Genomic DNA, 8,810 nt, shown 5'->3' on the forward strand with positions numbered 1-8,810 from the left:
CTTAGGGAGGAATGTTTATGAATTAAAAGGTACCATCAAGGTGCCATGCTCTGCCAATAGAGGCTTTTTGATTAAATTGCAGTTGCTGTTGTCAGTATGGCACAGTGCATGGGGCCAAGCACTCTTTAGTTACTGTAGTTTTTCACTTGTGCTTGGAAAAGAGGGCACAGACTTTTTTTTTCCCCTCTCTCAAAGCGTCAGAGCTCCAGCCTTGGTTATTTTTATTTCCCTTTGTGCCTGGCTTGGTTTTTGAAGACAGAGTAATCATGCAAGACAGTTTTTGAGCTGCATTGAACTCCTTATTGCTTTCAATCTTCTTCCAATATGCTGCAGCTTAAAAAACTGCCTGTATATACCTTAACTGCTCCTGGGCAAGTCCTATACAGAGGAGGACATGAGCACCAAAGTCACTGAATGAATGCATTGTGGCTGCCAGGTCAGCTTTTTCTCTTCTTGGTGCTTAACTGCCAGTGCGTACTGCACTAACAAGCCCGTCTCCTGATACGGGAGGGGGTCATTTAGGTTCTGTGTCTATCAAAGAATATCAAGGTTTCATTTTTAATGCAGAAACTTCTGGCACTGGAGACATCAGAACCTTTGTATTTTCTGTTATATGAGACATTGGTGTTAAAATCTGGAAGTCAGGAAGGGGAAACAGTCCCGTGTAGTTGTGAGATTCAGTATCACTGTGTTGAGTTCTCTATATCACCAAATGGCATTTCACCATGAAATGTACAGGACAGCCCAAATCCTGCCTCCTCTTTGCTGGTTTAGGAAGTCCTGTTGCAACAGGTCACTGTGGTTCCTTTGATAAAATCCGAGTTGAAGGTTCACTATATGAGAGACGGATACCTGCTCCATGTCCCTAGAGCTAAGGGAATGGGGAGTCTCTGGGGCAAGCTGGAGAATATGATACCATGCAGATCTGGCATCACAGTCCCCGCTGAACAGAAGTCCTCAGTGAGCGCTGTGACACAGGCAATTGTGAGGGAGCTCTCTGGACATTACCGAGACTGTAGCAAGGATCAGTTCAACATGTTTTGCTTCATTTTTCAGAACAAGCATCTGAAAGGGTTTTAGAGGAACTCTGAGGAGTAAATGGGAGTGTTAGGGGCACTGGCAGTTTGAGATGCATTTTTGAGTGACTGCTGAAACCAAATCCATATGACAAAAGAACAGCAGTGTTTTACAGGCTTTGTGAATGCTAGAATCTCAGAAATTCAGTGTTTGTCACCTGCAAGGTGTGGCTTAACTTTGGGATGAACATTTGAATTTTAATGCATTTAAAGTATTAAAATTGTCCAAATTTTGTCAGCCCACATCCTATAGACAATACTGTGCTGCTGCCTCTCAAACACAGTAGGCCTTACAGGTCTTTTAGCCCAAGTCATCTGGACAGTAAACCTTTTTGATCTGGAGACTTGCGCTCTCGAGGATGTGAGCTGCCAGTCTGCATTTGTCTGTGCCCATCTCTAGATTACTATTGAACTTCTCACAGCGTATATGAATACACTACCCAGTCATTTCAGAAATGAGTAAGCCAGGTTGTTTTTTCTCCTCTTCCTCCTCTCCAAAACAAAAAGAATAAAAAAAGGTTTTTAAATAAAAAAAAAAAAACCAGCCTCCTAACCTGTGAAGGATGACAGGGTAATTTGTATCTGCCTCATCAACTCAGAATTTAAAACTGCAATTGCAGCTTGGGAAGGAATGAAGAGAAGCCAGCTTAGATGCTGCAAGAACAATTAATCTCTAACTGGATTTTTGGGCCACTGCTAGTCCACATCTCACTGATGTGGAGCATAGTCAGTCAGGTCACAGCCCTCTGCACTAAACTTAATACTGCTTTATTTCTGATTGAGAACATGAAGGGTTTTCTGAGTTTCAAGTTCATGCCCATAGTTAATTCCCCTTAAGTATTCCAGCCATCTACATGTAGACACACCCCAAGAGGTCGCCTGTCCATAAAAACCACGCTACAGCCAGTCGCAGGGGGTGTGTGTTTTCTGCCGTGGGCTGTTAGCGATTGTCACTGCAATGTTTTCTGTTCTTTCATCTGGTCTTCCCACCTAATAAAAACAGAAATGTAGCCCCAGGGAGAATTTTCTTTGTAAGCAATGAATCATTTTCCTAGTATCAACAGAGTAGCATTTTCTTGGGCAGTTCTTTGTAATTCCCCTCTTCAGTATTCCCTTGAGACATGTCAGGAGTTGGACTAGATGATCTTTAAAGGTCTCTTCCAACCCAAACCATTCTATGATTCTATGAATATCCCTTAAGTACATGCTTATGTTCTTCTATCTCCTGCAAAGCGTTTGAGCTTCTGATAAAGTTCCATCAAACTCAGTGTTGTCAACAGAATGTCATTGCCAAGAGGACTGAAAGCTGATTGCTTTTGTCTTGTTTTTTCCCTTTTTCTGCTTTAGGAGTGATATAAGAGCAAAGACCTGTCCAAGCATTGCAAAATAACCACACGTGTGCAAAATGGGATTGTGTACACATGCAGGTTCTCAGACACAGGTGCACATGTAGCACACAGACTCCCCATTTGGAGTTGAGATACTATGTGAGTAGTTAACCTGAAACTTCCAAATAGTGCGTAGTGTTGAATAGGTAGCGGTCATTAAGTTATGAAGGTTGTCACTTGCATATGTGCTTGTATCTGCAGGGCTTGTGGATACCTGTGATGTATTGAGTGTGCAAAAGGCAAGGTCAGTTTCCCACATCATGGAAGTGCCAGGCTGGCCACAAGTGATATCATTTAAAAGGCCTGCTGAGGCATGTGTGAACATTTGCAGCACCCATCCCTGGCAGTGCTTAGATGGAAGGGTAATACCCTGTGCAGTAGTCTTCATATTAATGGGGAATCCAGAGATCTGACTTACTGGATTTTGTGCCCTCTCCAGATACTGGTCTGATAATTTCCATATGAACAAGTAGAGAACTCTTCTGCGTTCCAGTGGGAGCAGCTGGCCATACCGTCTATACCCGTGCCTTAACTTAGTGTAAGCTCCAGCCTACTGTGAGTCAGAAGTTGAAATAAATATGTTGAAATAAATATGTTGTTCATCATCTCTGAAGGCAGTAGAATTAGGCCAACTTGAAGAGCAGATTTGGAAATTACTAAACTGCCCACTGTTTCTCAATGAAGCAATGTGACCTATTGTGGCCTCAGTTCAGGAAGCTGAATGTAGCACCTCAACTCTGCCAGGGTCCTATCCCAAACCTGCTAAACTTTCTGTACAGCTGGAAGAGTAAGTTCTCATGAAGTTTGCTCACAGAATTTCTTTTTTTTTTTTTTTAATTGTTTGTTATCATCTCATGCTGGTGTCATCTAAGACAGGTTGTAGTGGCATCTCAGAAACATACTTGTTTTCAGTTTTGATTAGTAGCCTTTCATTAAATATGGTTTGTGATGCGTTGTGGACATAGCTGCAGCGTGCTGTGAAAGGTTAGCCTAGGAGAACAGGTTTCTTAATAGCTGTATGTGAGACAAGGTAGTTCTGTGGCTCCAGTAGTGCTTTTACTTCTGTCAAGACAGATGTCATCCCTCCTTACAAAGTCCTATAGTCCTAAGTCTGTGGGCCTCGCACTGAAGTGCTTGATGCCCCTTCCCTGTTGCAATTTGGAAATCCTTTCTCAGCCATGTAGTTCAGATGTCCTGCTGTTCAGGGGAGGTCATTAGGAGTCTCAAAGTTTGTTACGTTGAAATTAGACACATTTTGAAGTGAAATCCCTTTCCGCAAGCCATGCTTCTTCTGGTCAGGTAATATCGATGGATGGAGAAGGGTTAAGTTCTGGGAAGGAGGAGGGCTGGCACAAACTTGATTTCTCCAGGGTTTGCCAGGGTGGTGTTTAGCAGACTTTTAGCATAAAACATGGGCATGAGCCTGTGGTACCTATTTCAAACTGTGGGGAATTCAAGTTTGGAGCCCTAGCTTATGAGCATCTACACTGAAATTAATGGTATGAAGCTGTTACAACAAGTGACAGAAAAATTAACCCCCAAAATGGTAAAAATATGAACATTCTCCAAACTCATCTTGGAATGACTTATCTTGGCTCATCCTGACTTAGGAGGAGATCTTGGCATATTTGGGCCATAGCCTCATAGAGTAGACTAAATGGAAACCGGCCTTTCTTCCACTCCATGATTCATTGCTTTCCTTTGGAATGTATTTGTGGAGGAGGATGTCCACATCCTGAAGGTTACCTATGGCAGTGAAAAATACCAGCCAATGATAATGATGATGCAATAAAACATGTGCAGGAAACAAGAAAATCAACTAATCTGTCCTGAAATGCCACTCATCTTCCCATGTCAGAGAGACACTTAGGGCTTGACTCCGCAGTCCCCTTCCCCATTTAGTTATCCCCAGGTCGTGGTCCAGTTCGTGTCCTATCAAACTTTGTGGCCCTGTCAACACAGCTGCTAGAGTCCGGCATAGTCTTCAGGGTAGACACGTAGCAAGGGCTGGTCTTGGCAATATGTGGTATGTTTTTACCCCATTGCTACATAATGAAGAGCTAGAGAGAGCTACTGAGCACTGTGATAGTAGTACAAAGCGCCTTTCCCTTTTAATGTAGAAACACCCTTATCGCTGTGGGTTGCAGGACTGCTCTGGCTGGTGAGTTTTGCCTTGTGATTTCTCCCACACACCTTTTTTGTGCTTAATAAAATAAGGAACAAAAAATCTAATCACAATGCAAAGATACAGTTTTTAGTCAGACAACTCTGCTGGCACAGCTACGTGATGCCCACATTTGGCAGGGAGAGAATAAGTATTATTAATTTTAATGTAAGCATCAGTGCAGGAAGTGGGAATGTAATTGGCCATTAACGTTGTTTGCCTGTATGCAAAATAAATTATTTGTTGCCCAAAGGGCTTCTAACAGGGAAATAGATTTCCGCTAATGATTTCCTAAAAAATGCTTGTCTATGTGAAGAGGTAACAATTCCATATGCATTGCCGTCCTTCTTTTGAGGTAAGAAGAGATGACTGAAGGCAAACAGTAACCTGTTTTGTCAGGATCGCCACAGTTAGTGCAAGTGTTGCTCCCAGGACTTGCAAAGCTGAGGCCCACAGGACCTTGCTCCTAGGCATTAGGAAATGAAGCATTTCAAGCAGCAGAAGCAGCTATGGGAATTCCAGCGGTGCCTTACCAGGCTGAGTCTCTAGCTCCCTTAGGCACTTTGACAGGTCCCACTGGACACTTGCCTGGGCTTTTGTCACTGAACACCCTTCAGAAAGCACTTCCCTCCAGATGCAAAACCACTGAAATCGGTGGAGCCTCTCACTGACATCCGCACGCTTTGGGGCTGGCTCTTTCTCGGCTGGCTAGCCCAGGAGAGTCTCTGCCTGCTGTGTGTGCCCGCAGCAGCGAGCTCTGCGTGTCATTACCAGATCAGTGCTGTCCGAGCAGTGTGGCTTGGTCGTTGCTGACAACTCTTCCTGTAAGGGAGCCTTACAGCTGGGGGCTTTTTTTTTAAGCTTTGGAAACTGAAACTAATTTTTCAAAGGTATATTTTCCTTTAAATCAGTAGATTTTGGCAATAGGATTTTTTATTATTTTATTTTTCTTTTCTCCTCCCTCCACATGTTACAAACCAGCGTTTTGGGGAGGTGACCCTGTGTTTTCCATTCATCTGTGAGACAGCTCTCTTTCTGAGTCTCTGTAAAAGTGAATCAATGTCTTGTCTGTACAGTAAGTCTACTTGTATGCATAATGAAAAGTTGAGCTGGGTTGCTGTTCTGTACAATTAGTGTTTCCACTGTCATACCGCAAACAGCACACATTGCACTCCTGTGCCACTGTAATCTGCATCACTGTTGTACTCAACTCAATGAATAAAGTTTGGAGCTTTATTCTTAATTGCTGGATTCATGTTGCCTCATTTGTTGTTGTTTTTTTTCATCTTGCAGAGTTATAGCAAAGTCCTCTTACAAAACAGGATGTGCTCTCAAGAAAGAGAGAGGTGAGACATGAATGACCAGAGCAAGACAGACGAGCAGTTACACAGCTTCAGTGAAATTAAGACACAAGGTTTGAAAATGGACACAGGCTTCCTGTAACTAAGCCACTAGAAACAGATATTCATACAAACTACATAGGAGTGTTAATTTTGTGTGGTCGGTTTATGGTTTAAAAGGACCCGAGATATCAGTGAGGTCAACTAGGTCATGCTGTTACATCAGCTTCACAGTCTAAACCGTTTCCTTTCTTTATCCTTGCAACTTCAGCTAAAATTTTAGTCCCTGACTTGAAAAGATATTTATGTGTCTTTTAGTATTTAAAGTTAGTGTTTAGTTAATTATCTGGAGTTATACCTGTCCAGCCTTGGTCTGGGTGTAGAAGATAGGGGATGATGCCATTCAAGGAAATAGGTCTATTAACTATAGTTAATAAACTAACTTTAAATAAACTAAGTTATAGTTAACTATAGTTAACTAACTATATAAAACACCTATGAATGCGTTGAATGCCCGAGTCTCCAGCAGACCATAGTAGGAGCAGAATTAAGCACACTGCACCTCAGAGGAATCTGTAGCAATTCCTGTCAGTGCCTCAGAAGAAAGACATGTCAAGGGACTTTACTCATTATTGCATATAGATATTCCCTGGAAAAGAAGCCACTCGTACACAGCTCTCTAGATGACCTGCTGAACATCTTCACTGAGTTAATTTGAGCTTCATGCAGTTATGGGACCTGGAGCAACCAGAGCTGGAGCCTCATTAGGATTGGCCTCTGGGCTTGTTTGTTAAAGGCAAGAGTGGGGAGGTGTGGCCGTGTTACTATTTGAAGTGAAGCCACTGGGGATCAATCCTAAAAAAAAACCCAAATTGGGTGGGAAAGAATCCCGCTTCAGGCCATTGATCATCTGAGCTGTGGCTGTTCAGGGGCAGGAGCAACACAGCACACGTCCTGCACAGCATCCTTGAGCCTACAGAAAACCCTTGGAGCACCAAGATCTGTGCCCTGCAGATAATGTGTTCCCCATCTTCTTTTCAACTCCTCAGCCCTCTGAGATTCACCCCTGTCCTTGCCCTGCCTTGATACACCGCACAGGTTCTCTCTCACAACGAAGGCAGAGTTCCCCCCAGGGTTTTACTTCAATCTACTATGTTGGGTATACCTAAGGACTGAGTATCAGATGAGGTGGGGGCTCAGGTTCCTGCTTGGAGAGCCAGAGGTGGGGAATTCAACACCATCGTGAAGTTAGCCTTTAGCAAAGTTCATATCTGCCCCATTCACTTCCCAGGCCATGCCTAGCTTTTTGTTATATTTGTGTTGGAACTTGCACAAGAGAAACTTTTCTATGGACAAATCCAGCAAAGCTACCCGGAGGCAGTTAGATGTTTCCTTTCTTTGGATGGCTTACTCAAGAGAGTGTACTTTTGCTGTAGGTGGGACGAAATCAAATCAAAATCAGAAAATCAGATTCATCTACTGCAACTGCTGGAAATATGACACAGTGAGGGGCAGAAGCACACTTAAGCAAAATATTTAAACCCAGGTTTTTTTGTTATCTATATTGCTGCTCTTCTAGCTGGAAGAGCCGTAATCCTGAACTGGACCATTTGTAAGTACAGGGCAGAGGTGACCCCTGCTTTGAACATTTAGCGGGCTAATTTTCAATGGGCATGTAGGCCCGTGGACTTCAGCAGGTTAGCACATATGTTCCAGTACCCCTTGTTTCTCTGTTTCCTCCATGTTTATAGCCATTTCCTGCCCAACCACTTCACAGCCCTCATTGCTGTCAGACCAGGTACGAATGAGGACATAGTAACTCGTTTTCTATCCTCTTCTTTTCAGGACTGGCACTGAGAAACTTCAGGGGTTTTAGGAAACCGTAGCTTCTTGTGAGCAAAGCTCGGCTGATGGCACGTGGTGCTGTGCAGGGTAGCGGTGGGAAGTGCTGGGCAAACCTGAGCCAGCGAAGAGTTAAGAAGACACAGGGACATATTTAAATGTCTGCCTATTTGTCTAAAGGGCAAACATAGGGTCTACGAGAGACCTTCCTTCAAAAAAGTTTTGTGCTGCTTATTTCCCCTTCCCCTGGACTACCAGACATCAGGAAGATGTTTCCTCACTGCTCTGCAGGGCAGGACCCCACTCCCCGCCTGCCAGCCTGCAGCCCCCAAGCACTTCCATGTTAGGTGCGCTCTGGGCATCTCCTGTTAGCCTCCTGGGGCATCTCCACACAGTTGGGGAGCAAGGAAGGTCTGTGCATGGAGTATCTGCTTAAAAAACCACAAGTATAGGTCTTTGATTTGGCCCTGGGAATTTTCTTGAAAGTTTCTCAACCATAGAAAAGAAAAAAGTAAAGTCTCCATTTTGAATCGGTCTCATTTACTCTTGAAAACCCATTGCCTGAGCCTCAGCTCCTTCCCTGTAGCAACAGTTCCCGTGTAGTGCCAGCCCTAGGGCATGTCCTGCCAGCCCAAGCTCTGGAGCACCAGCTGGGGATCTCTGCCCCAGCAGCGTGGCAGCAGAGTGGCTCCATTACAGCCTTCCCCAGCCCTGAGCAGCTGGGAATATTATCACCATGAATGCGCTCCTATGCGTAGAGCAAATTCACAAGGATCCATTCCAGCCGTCAGCTCCGCAGTGTGACAGTGCCAGCCAGCCTAAGCGCATTTTTAATTTCCCTGCAGTTAAATACACAAGCCTAGTGAAATCTAAGTCCAGGGTTTCTTTTTTTTTTTTTTTTAATTGTTAGACCATTTTTCCCTGCTCCCCTCCTCCCCACAAATAATGCGAGGTTTATGACCCCTGAGTAATGACTGTGGAATGCACTGCATCCTACAGC

Source organism: Platalea leucorodia (genome assembly GCF_965183815.1).
Source record: "Platalea leucorodia genome assembly, chromosome: 4".
In the NCBI taxonomy this organism is placed as follows: domain Eukaryota; kingdom Metazoa; phylum Chordata; class Aves; order Pelecaniformes; family Threskiornithidae; genus Platalea; species Platalea leucorodia.